This window comes from Lolium perenne, chromosome 5 (assembly GCF_019359855.2).
Source record: "Lolium perenne isolate Kyuss_39 chromosome 5, Kyuss_2.0, whole genome shotgun sequence".
Classification (NCBI taxonomy): Eukaryota; Viridiplantae; Streptophyta; class Magnoliopsida; order Poales; family Poaceae; genus Lolium; species Lolium perenne.
The window spans coordinates 76,494,222-76,517,378 of NC_067248.2; the positions used below are offsets into that span (position 1 = coordinate 76,494,222).

Sequence of the window (23,157 nt, forward strand, 5' to 3'; positions counted from 1 at the left end):
ACTCTTAGAACCTTATCCTCAAGAAACTCAAACAAAACATCATCTATAATAACCAATCTATTGCCCTATGGTAACGCTCCCAATCTTCAAATTTGAGTTCCCTCCAATACATCTAAAACCCTATTCTTCTCTATCTTGAATTCCCAAATATATCCAGTTTTATCAAAGCATTTCCATTTATTTACTCAAATAAAATGGGGAATGTGCATGGTATTTTACCTCATCTCAATTCCTCTCTAAAAGAAGTTTCTCTAAATCCTTCTTCATTTTTGTTTTAAACAAAAGACATGGTTTTAGAACTTATGCCTTTTTCCTTTGAAATATAATTTCTTTAAAACTTATTTTAGTGCATGTTAATGGTGTGTATGCCATTTCTTGCATTTTTACTCTCTTTAGGAGTTTGGGAACTTTTCCCCAAACTATCATATGCTAATAGTACATTTTGGACCCCAAAACCTACTTTTCTAGTTTCCAAAATTTCCAAACCTCTTTCAAATCATTTTCTTTCAAATTGGACCAACTCCCATATAGTGATCTAACTTGATACAAAGGAAGCCCACATCTTTATGGCAACCTTAATTTGTACAACATATTATATCTCCATGAACTATTTAACACCATCACCCATCTACTTAGCCATGCTTATGCATTATTGCATGTGGTCAAATCCCTTGATCTCTCTCTCTCTCTCTCTCTCTCTCTCTCTCTCTCTCTCTCTCCCTCTATTTAGCTAAAAACCTCACCTCCACCTTGACCAAAACAACCATCACCATCTACTCCACGTTTTTGGGCAACCCCTTTGATCATTGAGCCACCTTGTCCACTTCTCTCTAGCAAGAGGAGGGAGGCCGGCCATGTCATGTATTGCATGCATGTGAGCCTAGCTCTTTCCCTTCCCTCTCTCTACCTTGCCAAGGCACCCAAGACTCATACACATGCACCCTCCCCTCTCTCTGGCCGACCACCATCATTGCTACAGTAATTTTCTCCTTGTCTTCTTGTTCTTGGAAAGAAATGGGAAGAAGGGAAGACGTGCATGACCAAATCTCTGAAAAATCCTTGCTTGCCACCTCCCTATACATCTCACCAGTAGTTGCTCTAGCACTAATGACCTCTCTGAATCTATGCCTACCCCTGGACCTCACGGAAGCAGCCCAAGTCCCTCTCCCTCCTTCTTTTTCTGTCGGTGGGCACCAAGAAGTGGACATCACCGACGTGACCCATCGACAGCCCCCTCTATTCCAACGGCACCAGGACGCCCGCATCACTCCAAAACGCGCAGATGCGCAGCAGCACCGCCCCTCCTGGCCAGTGGCAGGCCGTGGACGACGCCAAACCGCCATGGCCGCGGCTCACCGTGCACCATCTCTCGGCCTCCATAAAACCGACCCGAGCAGCTCCAATGTTCCTGAACCCTCTGGCGTAGCCCTCTCCTCTCCTTGTCCCCTTCTATCCGTCTCCGCGCGCCGCTCCTAGCCGCCAGTCAGCGAGTTCACCGGCCGAGCCGTCGGCCTGCTGTTGTTCACGTCGCCGTCCGGGCGTTCGCCTGCACGCCAGCGTCGAGCTCCGGCATCGCCTTACCTCACCAGCGCCTCCACGACGCCGCCAAGCCCCGCGGAATCACTGTCCGCGTCGCCGTCGTCCAACTTCGTCCCTGTCGCCGCCATCCGCAGCGCTGTTCTTGGCGTCGTCGACATCAAGGTCAGAGACCGAGAGCACATCTGGAACGAACAAGATGCAGTGCAGCGCCTCCGCACCTTCCTCGTCTTCGCCACCGCCGAGCTCGTATCCTCCGTGCATGTCGCCGTTGACGGAGTTCCGTCCGCGCCGGCCAGAGAACATCTCGCCGGCATGCAGCTCCTCAAGCATGTTCAGAACCTCCGTGCGGGCCTCCTCGGGCCCCACGCCGTCGCCGTCGCTGCAGCTCTGTCCGCGCTTTCCATCCTTGACGTGGGGTTTGCCTCCGCCGCACGACGACCGGGAGCCTCGCGCGCGCTCGACAGCACCAAGACGAATCTCCGCGTCCGTGTCGTCGCCTGGAGGTTGTGCCTGCTGCCGCCTTGTTTCTCTCCCTCTCTCCGTTCCCCTCATTACTCTCTCCATCGGACCTCACCGGCCCATTCTCCTTGCTCAGGTCGCACCAGGTGACGGCCGTCATCGAAGCTATGTCCGTGCCGCTCTGACCCGGCGCGGCGCACGCTGCTGTCGGCGACGACGTCTCCAGCACGTCCGAGACGCTCAGATGGGCCGGCCTAGTCCACCTCGCCATCCTCTCACAGTCCCAGTCGAGCGTCAGCCGTCGCAGGTGAGCTCCTGATGCACCGTCATCGTCTTCAGCTAGCAGGCACAAGCATGAAGTCAATGCATGCATAGTAGCCTGTTTGCACGACTATTAAAGCGTTTCCTGTTTCCTTTTTGTCAAGCTAGCTGATAACAGCCGTTGGATCAAGATCCTAGGGCCGCTTACCTCTTCGTCTTGTCCGACGCAAGTGGGCAGGCCAAGGTCGGTGCAGCCCAAGTATTTTAGATCTCAGCCAGAAAAGGTTTTTAACTTATAAATCTGCTAAATAAACTTGGCAGATCTGGGTTTGAAATAAATCCACCATATATTCTGTGATGCAGAAAATTGTCGGATTCAAATTTTGTATCGTATCCTAAGTAAATTACTACCACCTAGAGCAAGTCTCATATCCTGATCCAGTACGAAAAACCTCACAGTAATAAAAACCTTGAAAGCATGCAGTGGCAGTATCAATCCAATATAAAACGCTTTAGACCACTTTTTGGATCAAACTAAATTTTGGTGGAGACCTCTCTGTTTTTTTTCCACATTTTGGCATATGTGGTGATGCTCGTACCTGTTTATTTCTTCAAGTGCATCATTTAGCAAAATTTGTCCCAGTTTGACTCTGGTATATTACTGTGAAAATATAATATATTATTTTGGAGTGAAACCAATTTTATAAGAGCCAATGCACCTTTTTGTCCAACTTATCCAGAGCACAAATGTTTACAAGTATATGTGAATATCTGAGGTTTTAATCTCCATAACAGAGGTTAAAAGCAGTAAAAGATTTGTTAAAATATTTTATAACTCCAAAGTTAGTAAATCCAATTTTTGTGAGCTCCTTTTTTTTAATAGCTACCCATTGGTGTGAACCTTGTTTGCATAAGTGTTATATTGTTCCGTGAGCAAAATAAGCATGTTAAGTGGCTTTTGAACTACTAAAATTTATTTAAAATAATTTGTTTTACTTCGGGGCACACAACCACTTTTGGTGTTTTATAATTGTTGTTAGCTACCAGTACATGTACGGTTTACTACTTGAGGTGGAACAGGCATGTTTTAACTATTAATTAGGGTCTATTTGCTTATATAATAAGGATAAAATGGCCTTTTCTTCGAAATAAAAATATTTGGCTTGTGCCCTAGGTACTGCAGGTTTATTTTATAGACAAATTAGTCTCTGGTTGTGATGATTGTGTACTGATGCTTGATAGTGTGTTTTATTTGAGTATGGATAGCTTGTGTGATTGATTGTTGCTTTTTTTTTGTTTGCGACGCTAGATACGAACGCCGCCGAAAAAGAAGATCGGAATCATCCCAGAGATTCGAAGATGAAGTCCAGGGACAAATAGCCAACAAAGGCAAGCCACCTCTTGATGCATCTCTGATCCTATATATATCTTACTCTTGCATTATTACAGGTTTTATAAAGTGCATTGTCTTTTTATTTTCATTTCGGTGGTTAGTGCCACCCGGAGTTTTATTAATCTACCCTTAGGGTGCAGCCCTCGTTGGTACCTACTGAACACACCTCTATTAGTGATATGGTGATTATCACCTTGTCATCCTTGTCGCCATTTTTTTCGAAGAAGAAATTGGACTATAGGTTGGGAGCCCTGGAAAAATGGTTATGAAAATGTTTTCCTGAAAAGAAGTTTTTTTCGAAAACCTTGGAATGGGGTAGCCCTGCCCAAGTGTGGTTTGATTAAATGTTTTTAAGCAGAAAAGACTTGCTTGGAGCAAGAGAAGTGAAGAAAAATTGTTTTCGAAAACCTTTTGTTGACTGAGTACATCACCGGACCTAGCCAGTACAACCACATTACCCTTTAGTGGGACGGGGCGTAGCGTAGTAGTTTGTCTCGCCTTAGTTTGGGTCCTGCAAATGTAAGGGGTAGTCCGAGCATGGACACCTATCGACCGTGGCCTTCCCGACGAACTGGGAACGCCTTTCCATTGCGTATCGATGGCAGGGGTACAACCTATGAGCTCCCATTGAATAATGCCCCGCAGTTGGTCGCGGCATTCCGGAGGGTCGAGCTGGTCGGGGAATTTGCTACTCCTGGGTAAACGACCCCTCGGACTCTGGTGTTGGGAGGTACAACTCTAGGCGGCATGTCTTGGGCTAAGGCGAGCAGGCGAAAAACTACGATCGGGTACTTGTCGTGGCATAGGTTTTTATGCAGGGATGATGCCCACACGATGAGTATTCGGATCTTGTGGGGAAAGTGTACAACCTCTGCAGAGTGTAAATCTATTCGAATAGCCGTGTCCGCGGCAATGGACGTGGGAAAGGAAGTGCTGAGTATCAAAGGGAGTTTTGTTTTATAAAAGTGTTTTCTCAAAATGTTGGTTTGGGAAATTGACTCCAGTGAGACTGGTGGAAAGGTACCTGCGAGGTACGGTGGAAAGTTGGAAAAGTTGTTTTGGCCATATGAGATGGCCGGGAAGGAAAAATGGGTCATCCTTACCTATTAGTCTGGAAATAAACTTGTTTTCAAAAAGGTTTTCAACAAAGAGATAGAGGTCATATTCTCGAGAGAAACTATCTCTCACTCCTTGTAACCCTAGATTAGTGCCTATTCCTTGCCACTGCCAAATTGCATATCCTTTACTTCTCTCTAAGGTGGTTTGCGAGTACAATTCATAATGTACTCATGGCTTTGTCCCTGGCTATTTACTTGGCCAGACTTGGTGGAGTTCGACAGATGAAGAAGGAGTGGACGGCGTCTATGCGAGCTAGGAACGTCTTCCCAGTCAGTTTCCTGTAGGGTTATGGCATGACTTGGGCTATGCGAACGCTTTCGTCTGAAGTATTTCCGCTGTGTGATTGTTGATCTCCTGCCATTGCGGCTCTTATGTAAGTAATGGTCATGTGACCTGTTGTAATCTTTATATTCGGTACTGTAATGGATGTTGTACTTGATACCAGTTCGGTTATGCCTTCACGACACACTGATCATGGGACCGTGAATGTGTATGCATAACGGGTGTTTCGGACAGCTAGTCCGGGGCCCCACAGTATTCCTCTAAAAAATCATTTTGGTATGCATTGTTTGATACTTTTCATAGCTATAGTGCATCACAAATTTATGATTTCATGCTTTGCTTTGCCAATTTCGATTTTTTCTAACCACCTTCTCTCTGATTTCAAATTTAGGTCAAACTATCGATGCCTACTATGTGTTCTACTTGAATTGGATGCAGCGTGCGCACATGTTTTGCCATTGTTCTGGGCTTCCACACATCTTTGGGGCATCCAAGTATTTAAGTTACCTTGTTTTTTTGAATTGTAATTCATACCCTTCCTCCCAATTTTTATGCACATTTGAATCTTGGTCAAATCCTAAGTTTGACCAAGATTTGAACAAGTTTAAAACATGAAAATGAAAAGGTAAGCCTGAATCCTTCTTAGTCACTCAAAAATGAGAAGCTTTTGGGAGTTTTTTGAAATTTCCATGTTTGAAACCCAAAACCACTTCTCTTCATGCTTGACTTCATAAGACAGAGTTTAGGGTTAGGGGGTAGATACATGATTTGTCTAGTTTGTTGTTTAGACCTTGTTTATCAACTTGAATGCTTACTATATGACATAATAATACTATGTGCTTTGGTTTTCATTTTTTTGATTTTTTCTGAATTTTTATGCCCATTTGATCTTGGTCAAATCCTAGGCTTAACCAATATTTAAACAAGTTTAAAACATGAAAATGAAAAGGTAAGCCTGTATCCTTCTTAGTCACTCCAAAATGAAGCTTTTGGGAAGGTTTTTGAAATTTCCATGTTTGAAATCCAAAACGACTTCTCTTCGTGCTTGACTACATAAGACAAAGTTTAGGGCTAGGGGTAGAAACATGATTTTTCTGGTTTGAATATGTCTAGACCTTGTTTACCAACTTGAGTGCTTACTATATGACATAAGAAGGCTATATGCTTTGGTTTTTCATTTTTTTTGAAATTTTATGCCCATTTGAATCTTGATCAAATCCTAGGTACAGTTTGACCAAGATTTGAACAATTTTAAAACATGAAAATAAAAGGTAAGCCCGACCTGGATCCTTTAATTAGTCACTCTAAAATGAAGCTTTTGGGGGGTTCTTGAAATTTCCAAGTTTGAAACCCAAAACCACTTCTCTTCATGCTTGACTACATAAGACAGAGTTTAGGGTTAGGGGTAGATACATGATTTTTCTTGTTTGAATATATCTAGACCTTGTTTATATCAACTTTAATGCTAACTATATATGACATAAGAAAACTATGTGCTTTGGTTTTTAATTTTTCTGATTTTTTTTATTTTGATAGATGCACATTTGAATCTTTGTCAAATCCTAGGTTTGGCCAAGATTTAAACAAGTATAAAACATGAAAATGAAAAGGGGAAGCCTGTATCCTTTCTTAGTCACTCTAAAATGAAGTTTTTGGGATGTTCTTGAAATTTTCATGTTTGAAACCCAAAACCACTTCTCTTCATGCTTGACTTCATAAGATAGAGTTTAGGGGCTAGGGGATAGATACATGATTTGCCTATGTTTGAATATGCATGTCCAAACCTTGTTTATCAACTTGAATGCTTACTATATGACATAAGAAGACTATATGCATTTGTTTTTCATTTTTTCTGATTTTTTTTAAAATTTTATGCCCATTTGAATCTTTTGGTCAAATCCTTAGTTTAATTTGACACGGATTTAAACAAGTTTAAAATATGAAAATGAAAAGGTGGTAAGCAGGCATGTATCCTTCTTATATATATTAGTCACTCTAAAATGAAGCTTTTGGGAGGTTTTTGAAATTTCCATGTTTGAAACCCAAAACCACTTCTCTTCATGTTGTTGACTTCATAAGATAGAGTTTAGGGGTTAGGGGTATAGATACATGACTTGTCTTGTTTGAATATGTGTCTAGACCTTGTTTATCAACTTTAATGCTTACTATATGACATAAGAACACTATGCGCTTTAATTTGGTTTTTAATTTTTTTAAATTTTGATGCACATTTTAAATCTTGGTCAAATCCTAGGTTTGACCGAGATTTGAACAAGTTTAAAACAAGAAAATAAAAGGTAAGCCCGCCAGACTGGATCCTTTCTTAGTCACTCTATAATGAAGCTTTTAGGGGGTTGTTGAAAATGTAAGCATGTATCCTTCTTAGTACGTCACACCACAATGAAGCTTTTGGGAGGGTTTTTGAAATGTCCATGTTTGAAACCCAAAACGACTTCTCTTCGTGCTTGACTTCATAATTAAGACAAAGTTTAGGGTTAGGGGTATATAGATACATGATTTTTCTGGTTTGAATATGTCTAGACTTTGTTTATCAACTAGCTTGAGTGCTTACTAAATGGCATATATAAGAAGCTAGGCTATGTGCTTTGGTTTTTCATTTTTTTTTGAATTTTTATGCCCATTTGAATCTTGGTCAAATCCTAGGTACGTACGGTTTGACCAAGATTTGAACATGTTTAAAACATGAAAATAAAAGGTAAGCATGGATCCTTCTTAGTCACTCTAAAATGAAGCTTTTGGGAGGTTTTTGAAATTTCCATGTTTGAAACCCAAAACCACTTCTCTTCATGCTTGGCTTCGTAAGATAGAGTTTAGGGTTTGGGGTAGATACGTACATGATTTTTCTAAGTATTTTTACGCCCATTTGAATCTTCGTCAAATCCTAAGTTTGACCAAGATTTGAACAAGTTTAAAAACATGAAAATGAAAAGGGTAAGCCTGGATCCTTGTTTAGGGTTAGGGGGTAGAGATACATGATTTTTGTGGTTTGAATATGGCAGACCTTGTTTATCACCTTGATATATGACATAGGAAGATGGTGTGCTTTTGTTTTTCTTTTTTTTTTGAATTTTTATGCCCATTTGAATCTTGGTCAAGTCATAGGTTTGACCAAGATTTAAACAGGTTTAAAACATGAAAATGAAAAAGTAAGCCTGGATCCTTCTTAGTCACTCCAAAATGTACCAATTGATAAATGAGTTAACTTGGCTTCATGGAAAAAATAATGTCATGTAAATGATTTAACTTGGCTTTCGTACCCTTGAATCCATAGGAAACTTTGTATAAATGTAGTAGTATAATAATCAACCGAGTTTTTACATCAACAAGTCTGTCACTTATGTGTGGTGCCCATGCGTGAGGTCCCACACTTCAGTGAGCACAAGTCACGTGCAATAGGTACGCAAACTCCCAGCCATTTTCTTTGTCAAGAGAAGACGCATCAGGATGCGTATTGGAAGTATGTGGGTCCTTCTGGATCCTTCGGTTGTCCCTCTCACAAAAAAAAAAACAAATCTCTCTCATTCTCGGCCTCGCTCGACTCGCTCGCTCGCTCGCTCGCTCCTGCTCACTGACAAACACTGCACAAAAGTCAACATCATCACCCGAAAAAGGGGAGACACCATAATTCTCTCCCTTCTTCTCTCCTTCCGAGTGATCCCTTCTTCCTCCGAGTTTCACTCGACGGGCAAACACACATGTGCTGCATAGTAATAATAAAAAAGTAGAAAAATCGACCTACGAATCTATGATTAAATAGGTTAAACTAGGGTTTTGCCCACTACTACAGATCAAGTTCAGAAATATCCAACTACTAGTTCGATTTTGGGCTACTAATATAAAATTAAAATAAGTTGAACTAGTATTCCTCTAAAAAATCATTTTGGTATGCATTGTTTGATACTTTTCATAGCTATAGTGCATCACAAATTTATGATTTCATGCTTTGCTTTGCCAATTTCGATTTTTTCTAACCACCTTCTCTCTGATTTCAAATTTAGGTCAAACTATCGATGCCTACTATGTGTTCTACTTGAATTGGATGCAGCGTGCGCACATGTTTTGCCATTGTTCTGGGCTTCCACAAATCTTTGGGGCATCCAAGTATTTAAGTTACCTTGTTTTTTTGAATTGTAATTCATACCCTTCCTCCCAATTTTTATGCACATTTGAATCTTGGTCAAATCCTAAGTTTGACCAAGATTTGAACAAGTTTAACACATGAAAATGAAAAGGTAAGCCTGAATCCTTCTTAGTCACTCAAAAATGAGAAGCTTTTGGGAGTTTTTTGAAATTTCCATGTTTGAAACCCAAAACCACTTCTCTTCATGCTTGACTTCATAAGACAGAGTTTAGGGTTAGGGGGTAGATACATGATTTGTCTAGTTTGTTGTTTAGACCTTGTTTATCAACTTGAATGCTTACTATATGACATAATAATACTATGTGCTTTGGTTTTCATTTTTTTTTGATTTTTTCTGAATTTTTATGCCCATTTGATCTTGGTCAAATCCTAGGCTTAACCAATATTTAAACAAGTTTAAAACATGAAAATGAAAAGGTAAGCCTGTATCCTTCTTAGTCACTCCAAAATGAAGCTTTTGGGAAGGTTTTTGAAATTTCCATGTTTGAAATCCAAAACGACTTCTCTTCGTGCTTGACTACATAAGACAAAGTTTAGGGCTAGGGGTAGAAACATGATTTTTCTGGTTTGAATATGTCTAGACCTTGTTTACCAACTTGAGTGCTTACTATATGACATAAGAAGGCTATATGCTTTGGTTTTTCATTTTTTTTGAAATTTTATGCCCATTTGAATCTTGATCAAATCCTAGGTACAGTTTGACCAAGATTTGAACAATTTTAAAACATGAAAATAAAAGGTAAGCCCGACCTGGATCCTTTAATTAGTCACTCTAAAATGAAGCTTTTGGGGGGTTCTTGAAATTTCCAAGTTTGAAACCCAAAACCACTTCTCTTCATGCTTGACTACATAAGACAGAGTTTAGGGTTAGGGGTAGATACATGATTTTTCTTGTTTGAATATATCTAGACCTTGTTTATATCAACTTTAATGCTAACTATATATGACATAAGAAAACTATGTGCTTTGGTTTTTAATTTTTCTGATTTTTTTATTTTGATAGATGCACATTTGAATCTTTGTCAAATCCTAGGTTTGGCCAAGATTTAAACAAGTATAAAACATGAAAATGAAAAGGGGAAGCCTGTATCCTTTCTTAGTCACTCTAAAATGAAGTTTTTGGGATGTTCTTGAAATTTTCATGTTTGAAACCCAAAACCACTTCTCTTCATGCTTGACTTCATAAGATAGAGTTTAGGGGCTAGGGGATAGATACATGATTTGCCTATGTTTGAATATGCATGTCCAAACCTTGTTTATCAACTTGAATGCTTACTATATGACATAAGAAGACTATATGCATTTGTTTTTCATTTTTTCTGATTTTTTTTAAAATTTTATGCCCATTTGAATCTTTTGGTCAAATCCTTGGTTTAATTTGACACGGATTTAAACAAGTTTAAAATATGAAAATGAAAAGGTGGTAAGCAGGCATGTATCCTTCTTATATATATTAGTCACTCTAAAATGAAGCTTTTGGGAGGTTTTTGAAATTTCCATGTTTGAAACCCAAAACCACTTCTCTTCATGTTGTTGACTTCATAAGATAGAGTTTAGGGGTTAGGGGTATAGATACATGACTTGTCTTGTTTGAATATGTGTCTAGACCTTGTTTATCAACTTTAATGCTTACTATATGACATAAGAACACTATGCGCTTTAATTTGGTTTTTAATTTTTTTAAATTTTGATGCACATTTTAAATCTTGGTCAAATCCTAGGTTTGACCGAGATTTGAACAAGTTTAAAACAAGAAAATAAAAGGTAAGCCCGCCAGACTGGATCCTTTCTTAGTCACTCTATAATGAAGCTTTTAGGGGGTTGTTGAAAATGTAAGCATGTATCCTTCTTAGTACGTCACACCACAATGAAGCTTTTGGGAGGGTTTTTGAAATGTCCATGTTTGAAACCCAAAACGACTTCTCTTCGTGCTTGACTTCATAATTAAGACAAAGTTTAGGGTTAGGGGTATATAGATACATGATTTTTCTGGTTTGAATATGTCTAGACTTTGTTTATCAACTAGCTTGAGTGCTTACTAAATGGCATATATAAGAAGCTAGGCTATGTGCTTTGGTTTTTCATTTTTTTTTTGAATTTTTATGCCCATTTGAATCTTGGTCAAATCCTAGGTACGTACGGTTTGACCAAGATTTGAACATGTTTAAAACATGAAAATAAAAGGTAAGCATGGATCCTTCTTAGTCACTCTAAAATGAAGCTTTTGGGAGGTTTTTGAAATTTCCATGTTTGAAACCCAAAACCACTTCTCTTCATGCTTGGCTTCGTAAGATAGAGTTTAGGGTTTGGGGTAGATACGTACATGATTTTTCTAAGTATTTTTACGCCCATTTGAATCTTCGTCAAATCCTAAGTTTGACCAAGATTTGAACAAGTTTAAAAACATGAAAATGAAAAGGGTAAGCCTGGATCCTTGTTTAGGGTTAGGGGGTAGAGATACATGATTTTTGTGGTTTGAATATGGCAGACCTTGTTTATCACCTTGATATATGACATAGGAAGACGGTGTGCTTTTGTTTTTCTTTTTTTTTGAATTTTTATGCCCATTTGAATCTTGGTCAAGTCATAGGTTTGACCAAGATTTAAACAGGTTTAAAACATGAAAATGAAAAAGTAAGCCTGGATCCTTCTTAGTCACTCCAAAATGTACCCATTGATAAATGAGTTAACTTGGCTTCATGGAAAAAATAATGTCATGTAAATGATTTAACTTGGCTTTCGTACCCTTGAATCCATAGGAAACTTTGTATAAATGTAGTAGTATAATAATCAACCGAGTTTTTACATCAACAGGTCTGTCACTTACGTGTGGTGCCCATGCGTGAGGTCCCACACTTCAGTGAGCACAAGCCACGTGCAATAGGTACGCAAACTCCCAGCCATTTTCTTTGTCAAGAGAAGACGCATCAGGATGCGTATTGGAAGTATGTGGGTCCTTCTGGATCCTTCGGTTGTCCCTCTCACAAAAAAAAAACAAATCTCTCTCATTCTCGGTCTCGCTCGACTCGCTCGCTCGCTCCTGCTCACTGACAAACACTGCACAAAAGTCAACATCATCACCCGAAAAAGGGGAGACACCATAATTCTCTCCCTTCTTCTCTCCTTCCGAGTGATCCCTTCTTCCTCCGAGTTTCACTCGACGGGCAAACACACATGTGCTGCATAGTAATAATAAAAAAGTAGAAAAATCGACCTACGAATCTATGATTAAATAGGTTAAACTAGGGTTTTGCCCACTACTACAGATCAAGTTCAGAAATATCCAACTACTAGTTCGATTTTGGGCTACTAATATAAAATTAAAATAAGTTGAACTAGTATTCCTCTAAAAAATCATTTTGGTATGCATTGTTTGATACTTTTCATAGCTATAGTGCATCACAAATTTATGATTTCATGCTTTGCTTTGCCAATTTCGATTTTTTCTAACCACCTTCTCTCTGATTTCAAATTTAGGTCAAACTATCGATGCCTACTATGTGTTCTACTTGAATTGGATGCAGCGTGCGCACATGTTTTGCCATTGTTCTGGGCTTCCACACATCTTTGGGGCATCCAAGTATTTAAGTTACCTTGTTTTTTTGAAATGTAATTCATACCCTTCCTCCCAATTTTTATGCACATTTGAATCTTGGTCAAATCCTAAGTTTGACCAAGATTTGAACAAGTTTAAAACATGAAAATGAAAAGGTAAGCCTGAATCCTTCTTAGTCACTCAAAAATGAGAAGCTTTTGGGAGTTTTTTGAAATTTCCATGTTTGAAACCCAAAACCACTTCTCTTCATGCTTGACTTCATAAGACAGAGTTTAGGGTTAGGGGGTAGATACATGATTTGTCTAGTTTGTTGTTTAGACCTTGTTTATCAACTTGAATGCTTACTATATGACATAATAATACTATGTGCTTTGGTTTTCATTTTTTTGACTTTTTCTGAATTTTTATGCCCATTTGATCTTGGTCAAATCCTAGGCTTAACCAATATTTAAACAAGTTTAAAACATGAAAATGAAAAGGTAAGCCTGTATCCTTCTTAGTCACTCCAAAATGAAGCTTTTGGGAAGGTTTTTGAAATTTCCATGTTTGAAATCCAAAACGACTTCTCTTCGTGCTTGACTTCATAAGACAAAGTTTAGGGCTAGGGGTAGAAACATGATTTTTCTGGTTTGAATATGTCTAGACCTTGTTTACCAACTTGAGTGCTTACTATATGACATAAGAAGGCTATATGCTTTGGTTTTTCATTTTTTTTGAAATTTTATGCCCATTTGAATCTTGATCAAATCCTAGGTACAGTTTGACCAAGATTTGAACAATTTTAAAACATGAAAATAAAAGGTAAGCCCGACCTGGATCCTTTAGTCACTCTAAAATGAAGCTTTTGGGGGGTTCTTGAAATTTCCAAGTTTGAAACCCAAAACCACTTCTCTTCATGCTTGACTACATAAGACAGAGTTTAGGGTTAGGGGTAGATACATGATTTTTCTTGTTTGAATATATCTAGACCTTGTTTATATCAACTTTAATGCTAACTATATATGACATAAGAAAACTATGTGCTTTGGTTTTTAATTTTTCTGATTTTTTTATTTTGATAGATGCACATTTGAATCTTTGTCAAATCCTAGGTTTGGCCAAGATTTAAACAAGTATAAAACATGAAAATGAAAAGGGGAAGCCTGTATCCTTTCTTAGTCACTCTAAAATGAAGTTTTTGGGATGTTCTTGAAATTTTCATGTTTGAAACCCAAAACCACTTCTCTTCATGCTTGACTTCATAAGATAGAGTTTAGGGGCTAGGGGATAGATACATGATTTGCCTAGGTTTGAATATGCATGTCCAAACCTTGTTTATCAACTTGAATGCTTACTATATGACATAAGAAGACTATATGCATTTGTTTTTCATTTTTCTGATTTTTTTTAAAATTTTATGCCCATTTGAATCTTTTGGTCAAATCCTTGGTTTAATTTGACACGGATTTAAACAAGTTTAAAATATGAAAATGAAAAGGTGGTAAGCAGGCATGTATCCTTCTTATATATATTAGTCACTCTAAAATGAAGCTTTTGGGAGGTTTTTGAAATTTCCATGTTTGAAACCCAAAACCACTTCTCTTCATGTTGTTGACTTAATAAGATAGAGTTTAGGGGTTAGGGGTATATATACATGACTTGTCTTGTTTGAATATGTGTCTAGACCTTGTTTATCAACTTTAATGCTTACTATATGACATAAGAACACTATGCGCTTTAATTTGGTTTTTAATTTTTTTAAATTTTGATGCACATTTTGAATCTTGGTCAAATCCTAGGTTTGACCGAGATTTGAACAAGTTTAAAACAAGAAAATAAAAGGTAAGCCCGCCAGACTGGATCCTTTCTTAGTCACTCTATAATGAAGCTTTTAGGGGGGTTGTTGAAAATGTAAGCATGTATCCTTCTTAGTACGTCACACCACAATGAAGCTTTTGGGAGGGTTTTTGAAATGTCCATGTTTGAAACCCAAAACGACTTCTCTTCGTGCTTGACTTCATAATTAAGACAAAGTTTAGGGTTAGGGGTATATAGATACATGATTTTTCTGGTTTGAATATGTCTAGACTTTGTTTATCAACTAGCTTGAGTGCTTACTATATGACATAAGAAGGCTATATGCTTTGGTTTTTCATTTTTTTGAAATTTTATGCCCATTTGAATCTAGATCAAATCCTAGATACGGTTTGACCAAGATTTGAACAATTTTAAAACATGAAAATAAAAGGTAAGCCCGACCTGGATCCTTTAGTCACTCTAAAATGAAGCTTTTGGGGGGTTATTGAAATTTCCAAGTTTGAAACCCAAAACCACTTCTCTTCATGCTTGACTACATAAGACAGAGTTTAGGGTTAGGGGTAGATACATGATTTTTCTTGTTTGAATATATCCAGACCTTGTTTATATCAACTTTAATGCTAACTATATGACATAAGAAAACTATGTGCTTTGGTTTTTATTTTTTCTGATTTTTTTTATTTTGATGCACATTTGAATCTTTGTCAAATCCTAGGTTTGACCAAGATTTAAACAAGTATAAAACATGAAAATGAAAAGGGGAAGCCTGTATCCTTCTTAGTCACTCTAAAATGAAGTTTTTGGGATGTTCTTGAAATTTTCATGTTTGAAACCCAAAACCACTTCTCTTCATGCTTGACTTCATAAGATAGAGTTTAGGGGCTAGGGGGTAGATACATGATTTGCCTAGGTTTGAATATGCATGTCCAAACCTTGTTTATCAACTTGAATGCTTACTATATGACATAAGAAGACTATATGCTTTTGTTTTTCATTTTTCTGATTTTTTTTTAAATTTTATGCCCATTTGAATCTTTTGGTCAAATCCTTGGTTTAATTTGACACGGATTTAAACAAGTTAAAAATATGAAAATGAAAAGGTGGTAAGCAGGCATGGATCCTTCTTATATATATTAGTCACTCTAAAATGAAGCTTTTGGGAGGTTTTTGAAATTTCCATGTTTGAAACCCAAAACCACTTCTCTTCATGTTGTTGACTTCATAATGTCGAGTTTGTTGTTTAGACCTTGTTTATCAACTTGAATGCTTACTATATGACATAATAATACTATGTGCTTTGATTTTCATCTTTTTGAATTTTTCTGAATTTTATGCCCATTTGATCTTGGTCAAATCATAGGTTTAACCAATATTTAAACAAGTTTATAACATGAAAATGAAAAGGTAAGCCTGCATCCTTCTTAGCGCATCCACAATGTTGCTATTGCCAAATCTGATACGATGGTGAATTTGGCTTTGGTGTGAAATATAGCAATAGCTCCACAATGTAGTGGTTCCAAATATTTATAACGTGGGTCCCGCCATCAAGCTAAAACAACACATAAAGCCAATATGGAACTACTCTCACAATGTAGGGAACTAGTTCCAAATGCCAAAAGTGAAATTTGGCATCGGAGCACCTACTTGCTCCGGTTGCCTGTTTTTCTGGTTTTGGAACTACCTCTACAATGTATGGAACTAGTTCCAAAAGCCAAAAATCAAATATGGAACCACTTTTGGCTACACGTTGTGGATGCTCTTAGTCACTCCAAAATGAAAGCTTACATATACTCTTGGAATACTGTTTTGGGTGATTTGTCATTCAAAAATTTGGTATCATTCGGATCGGAGGAAGTATAGTTGGAGATGAATGGCCCACCAAGTCTCTGCCTTGAAGTTTGCTCTTTGACCAGTATTACTACTCGCGAGGTGCCGAGGAGACGGGGAGGCCAAATTTAAGAACTAACCTTTGCTCTTGCCGTCTTCCTCAGTTCACCACTTTGTTTACCTCTTGGAATACTACTTCGCCACCATGACCGGGAGCAAGTCTCGCCACAGAAGGGCTCGTGCGGCTGCGGCGAAGCTGAGGGAATCCCAGCAATGGTGTCCCCGTGTCTTTGCCGAGGTGCCTTCTCTGCGCAAGAGTCTTCAAGGGCGTCGCAGCCCGCGACTGCTACCTTCAGGCGATCCTCCGTTCTTGCGCATCTTTCTATGTCTTTCACAACTTATCATCCCCTCCTTTTCTTACCTTCTCTCAATCGTATATTCAGGTCGGGCGGCCTTAGTTTTCCCGCAGCCCTCCTGCCTGCGGAAACATCTTCCACGGAGCCAAGTTCTCAAAGCAGCGAGGTATAGACATTCGTGCAAATTGGGATTCCCATTTTCTCTTTCTTGGTACTTCTCTGGGTACACTTCTGATTTTGTGCTCCATCCCCATCTGATAGAAGCCCCGCTACGAGATCGGTCCCATTTTAGAAATGGTTATGGGCGATTTCTGCGTCGAGACGGCGGACAGAAGCGCCCTCGCCGATGAGTGCATGAGACTTTATTCTGAGCTCGCCACTGAGAAGATCCGGATTCGCATTCTCGACGATATCGCCATGAAATCGTTCACTGCGAGTAATGAGATCCAGCGGCGGAGCCTCGGCCAGGCGGAGACCATGGACAAACTCGCCGGACTGATCCTGAACCTCATGGTTAGGACGGACAAACTAGAGGCCGAGCTGTCACAGGAGAAGGCTCTCAACTCCGAGCTGAAGCGTCAAGCAGGCTCAAGGTAGATCTTGACCAGGTCACTGTGTACCACTAGCTGCAATCCTTGATGACTGGTGTGTCCCCCGGCTTCCGAGTTTCTGAAGGTTAATTTTCGAAATTTTGTTCGTAAAATTGGCCTGTGGAAATGTAAACAAACTAGTACTCTTACTTTATTATATTAGTACTTGTGTCAATGTAGTAGTTGTGTCTGAGTCGAGTCAATGTTGAGCAGTGTCGTGGGAGTGGTGTTTTGGAACATGGGAGCATATGCTACCTATATTTTAAATTGCATCTTAAACATATTTTAAATCTCAAAAAAATTGAAACAAAAAATCCGCACGTACATCTTCATGTGCTACGCGCTCACAAAGTCGTTTCATAAAAAATGAACTTATCATGTGACGTGTGTAAAAAAGACAAAATTCAGTGCTTAAAACAATGCTTTTCACAGGATAAGTTTTCTCTTTTTTACATAGGTCATAAAAAATATTATTTTTTCGTGAAACTTGACGCACACACATATATTATGGAGATGTACATGTAGAATTTTTTGTCAAATTTTTTTCACACTTTGAAATATATTTTGTTGGTAGAGGGAGCATACGCACCCGGGAGCCGAATTGAGGGAGCAGTCGTTGAGTCACCTAGTATCTATAATATCTAAATAGGAACAAGAAATCCAAAATTTTCAAATTCTGGCAAAAATTAGAACTTCTCAGGAAAATCTATTTTTTTATAGGAAATCAAAAACACTGAAACGAGTATACTGTTTTAATTTGAGCCATTTATGTGCAGATTTGCATAAAAAGACTGACATTTTCCCTAAACTTTGTATATTGTGAAGTCAAGCATGGAGAGAAGTGGTTTTGGGTTTCAAACATCCTTTTCATTTTCTTGTCTTAAACTTGTTTAAATCTTGGTCAAACCTAAGATTTGACCAAAAGATTCAAACATGCATAAATTCAAAAAAATCAGAAAAATGAAAAAACAAAAGCATATAGTCTTCTTATGTCATATAGTAAGCATTCAAGTTGATAAACAAGGTCTAGACATATTCAAACCAGAAAAATCATGTATATATCTACCCCTAACCCTAAACTCTGTCTTATGAAGAGAAGTGGTTTTGGGTTTCAAACATGGAAATTTGAAGAACCTCCCAAAAGCTTCATTTTAGATTGTGACTAAGAAGGATCCAGGCTTACCTTTTCACTTTCATGTTCTAAACTTGTTTAAATCCTAGTCAAACCTAGGATTTCACAAAGATTCAAATATATGGGTATAAAATACAAAAAAAATAGAAAAATGAAAAACGAAAGCACATAGTCTTCTTATGTCATATAGTAAGCATTAAAGTTGATAAACAAGGTCTAGACATATTCAAACTAGACAAATCATGTATCTCCCCCTAACCCCTAAACTTTGTATTATGAAGTCAAGCATGAAGAGAAGTGGTTTTGGGTTTCAAACATGGAAATTTCAAAAACCTCTTAAAAATTCATTTTAGAGTGACTAAGAAGGATGCAAGCTTCCCTTTTCATTTGCATGTCTTAAACTTGTTTAAATCTGGGTCAAACCTAAGATTTGACCAAAAGATTCAAACGGGCATAAAATTCAAAAAAAAATCAGAAAAATGAAAAACAAAAGCATATAGTCTTCTTGTGTCATATAGTAAGCATTCAAGTTGATAAACAAGGTCTAGACATATTCAAACCAGAAAATCATGTATATATCTACCCCTAACCCTAAACTCTGTATTATGAAGTCAATCATGAAGAGAAGTGGTTTTGGGTTTCAAACATGGATATTTCAAGAACCTCCCAAAAGCTTCATTTTAGAGTGTGACTAAGAAGGATCCAGGCTTACCTTTTTCATTTTCATGTACTAAACTTGTTTAAATCCTGGTCAAACCTAGGATTTCACAAAGATTCAAATATATGTGTATAAAATATAAAAAATAGAAAAATGAAAACCAAAGCACATAGTCTACTTATGTCACATAGTAAGCATTCAAGTTGATAAACAAGGTCTAGACATATTCAAACCAGAAAAATCATGTATATATCTACCCCTAACCCTAAACTCTGTCTTATGAAGTTAATCATGAAGAGAAGTGGTTTTGGGTTTCAAACATTGGAATTCCAAGAACCTCCCAAAAGCTTCATTTTAGAGTGTGACTAAGAAGGATCCAAGCTTACCTTTTCATTTTCATGTTCTAAACTTGTTTAAATCCTGGTCAAAACTAGGATTTCACAAAGATTCAAATATATGGGTATAAAATTAAAAAAAATAGAAAAATGAAAAACCAAAGCACATAGTCTTCTTATGTCATATAGTAAGCATTAAAGTTGATAAACAAGGTCTAGACATATTCAACCTAGACAAATCATGTATCTACCCCCTAACCCCTAAACTCTGTCTTATGAAGTCCAACATGAAGAGAAGTGGTTTTGGGTTTCAAACATGGAAATTTCAAAAACCTCTTACAAAATTCAGTTTAGAGTGACTAATTAAGAAGGATGCATTCTCCCCTTTTCATTTTCATGTCTTAAACTTGTTTAAATCTTGGTCAAACCTAAGATTTGACCAAAAGATTCAAACGGGCATAAAAAAATCAGAAAAATGAAAACCAAAGCACATAATTTTCTTATGTCATATAGTAAGCATTCAAGTTGATAAACAAGGTCTAGACATATTCAAACCAGAAAATCATGTATATATCTACCCCTAACCCTAAACTCTGTCTTATGAAGTCAATCATGAAGAGAAGTGGTTTTGGGTTTCAAACATGGAAATTTCAAGAACCTCCCAAAAGCTTCATTTTAGAGTGACTAAGAAGGATCCAGGCTTACCTTTTCATTTTCATGTTTTAAACTTGTTTAAATCCTGGTCAAACCTAGGATTTGACAAAGATTCGAATATATGGGCAAAAAATTCAAAAAAAATAGAAAAATGAAAAACCAAAGCACATAGTCTTCTTGTGTCATATAGTAAGCATTAAAGTTGACAAAAAAGGTCTAGATATATGCAAACTAGACAAATCATGTATCTACCCCCTAACCCCTAAACTCTGTCTTATGAAGTCAAGCATGAAGAGAAGTCGTTTTGGGTTTCAAACATGGAAATTTCAAGAACATCCCAAAAGCTTCATTTTAGAGTGACTAAGAAGGATCCACGATTACCTTTTCATTTTCATGTTTTAAACTTGTTTAATCTTGGTCAAACCTAGGATTTGACCAAGATTCAAATGGGCACAAAATTTAAAAAATCAGAAAAATGAAAAACCAAAGTACATAGTCTTCTTATGTCATGTAGTAAGCATTCAAGTTGATAAAATGGTTCATGCCGGCGTCTTAGCTGCTAAAAAAAAATTATACACCAATTGATTTGACGAATTGATGATTTACTCTAGTCTGCTTCTAGACCATGCAGCTAGCGAGTATTCATATGTACTGCATGGAGCCCCCAACTTTTGACTTCCCGTGTCGGAAAAGGCCTGTCTAATAATGTGGGGCAGTGAGGTATCCCGAAGTATCTAGAGGGTTCCAGTGTTTCAGGCTTTCAGCATCGCCAGTCCAAGGGAAGGATGGGTGACGAATCCGTGCATTCACAACCGTTTAGATCTGAAGAGTCCTTGTATGATGAGCGGTAGATAGCACCTCTAAGCTGCAAATCAACAACTTCAATTACTTCAAATGAGCATTGGCCGGAAGGCTGACAGAGTGAAAAAATTCAATTTCAAAAACTCATGTATAGAATAGAAAAAAAATAGAAAACATGTAGATAGAATAGAGGTATAGATAGATTAGCCCAAAAAAGAAGAGGACGGGGAAATTTCGAACGCTCGCCTTTAACTCAGCACACCAGACACCTCCCTCGCGCTCCTAAACTTTCGAACGCGCGCCCAATATTTCGAACGCTCGCCTTTAACTCAGCACCCAGCCCACCTTGTTCTTCTCTAGACACCTCCTTCGGCGCCCTGTTCTTCTCTAGACACACCCTCGATGAACCAGGCCGCGCACCAAAACTTCCCCACGCTGTCTATCAGCCGCGTCAGCCGGCGACTGCTGGTGGCGCCGTTCTTCTCCAGCCGCACCGGCAGGCGCGGTCAGCTGGTAGATCCTCACGGTATGCATGCTATCTTCAGGCCTGGGCAAGTACGATTCATTATAGCTCAATCGAAGTCAGTCGCCGTCGCCCAGCCCTTATAAGTTCGTTAGTTCGTTCGAATCGATCGGTTGATATTGTTTTCCTCTCGATGTGTTTGTTTGACATTGTTTTCCGCTTTACCTATTTGCTCGAATTCGTTCGTACTGTACACTGTACTGCTCACCATTGCCCAATGTCTGTAGTCGTCGCTTGGTGCCAGTCCTCTATGGACCTGTTTGTAATCTTATTACTTCTGGGTTCTTTGCACTGCTAATACATCGGTGGATTTACGGCCAAAAAGAAGAAATAATTTGTTGGTATTATATTTCTTTCGATTGATCTGTTCGCCCCCAAGCTTTTACAGAAGCCGCAAGAGATTCAAGGATGAAATGGCTCTCCTTGTTTGCGGTGGCGGATCTACAGGGTATGCCGTATATGCCACGGCATACCCTGCGTCCAAGCCGTGCAAGATCTTTGATAGTTTAATGAGCTGAGCAATTAATCAAGATGAGTGATGTATATGTATACATGCGGTGCTAATACATGTGGCGTGCAGCCATGCGAACACTGAGCTAGTGCATGTAACCGATTGATTAGACATCCGATTGATTAATGCATTAGCTTTAGCCAACAGTCTACTTGCATGTTTTTCAAGATGTGCGATTTTGTCTCGCGTGTAAGCCTACAAGGCCAGCTATGGCCATGCACCATGACCTGATTAGATATCATGATTAATCAAAGGAAATATCTTGCTACTGTATATACGATTAATCAACTGATAATTAATCTTTGGTAGTCAAGTATATGATTAATTATATATATTTAGTAAGAATTCAGTTCAAAATTAGAGCACCCCGTCAACGGTGCATTTTTCAACAATTTACATTTTGATTATATGCAAAATCTGTTTTATTTAATCATTTTGACATACTCCCTTCAATCCAAATTAATTGACTCAACTTTGTCTAGATACTGATGTATCTTAGACAAGTTTGTTGAGTAGATACATTTATATCTAGACAAATTTGAGTTAATTAGTATGAATCCGAGAAAGTATTTTATTTAATTATTTTTATTAGGACAAAAGAAATTCAATAGAAACTCCAAAATTTTGTTGTGTCATACCCTTTCCTAAAATCCTAGGTCCGCCACTGCTTGTTTGTAAGGCAAAGAGGAAATCATATCATGGCTTATCATCATGGGTATAACCTTTTTAGCTAGATTTTGCTGTTTGGGATCTATGATCCTTTTAGTTGCTGCTCTCCAGTAACATTTTCCCTCTTTTTTATTACAGTGAAAAATACACAGCGAGGAAACCACTGTCCAGCCTAAAAAAAATAGACCTCAGTTGGTTTGCTGAAATCGGCTCAAATAACGTGGCATTTAGTTATATAGTTTTATATTCGACCTGTTTGCTCGGATATGTTGGTTTACGTTCATACGCAACCTGTTGGGCAAGTATGGACACAGCTTCAGTGACTTTCAGGTCAAAATTCCAGCGGTTGAGTGATTTTTGGTTGGATCCATCCCTGTGCGTTCGATCGGCTTTTGATGGCTGTTATTGAGACAAAGTCATGGCTGGACTTTTGACGCAGCTCCAGTGACGTTCAGCTAGGTGAAAAGCCCAGCGTTGACTTTGGTTCAATATCAGCCATCCAAAGCCAATCGAACACACATGAATGTATCCAA

The 23,157-nt window shown here is 38.3% G+C and overlaps 1 long non-coding RNA gene across 1 annotated transcript; it reads left to right on the top strand.

Annotated features, from left to right (window-relative positions):
• Positions 1-2,138: 2,138 nt before the first annotated feature.
• Positions 2,139-3,803, top strand: LOC127303429 (uncharacterized). Its single transcript, XR_011745965.1, has 3 exons — positions 2,139-2,305; positions 2,424-2,543; positions 3,569-3,803. It is a non-coding gene; the product is annotated as an uncharacterized lncRNA (long non-coding RNA).
• Positions 3,804-23,157: the final 19,354 nt, after the last annotated feature.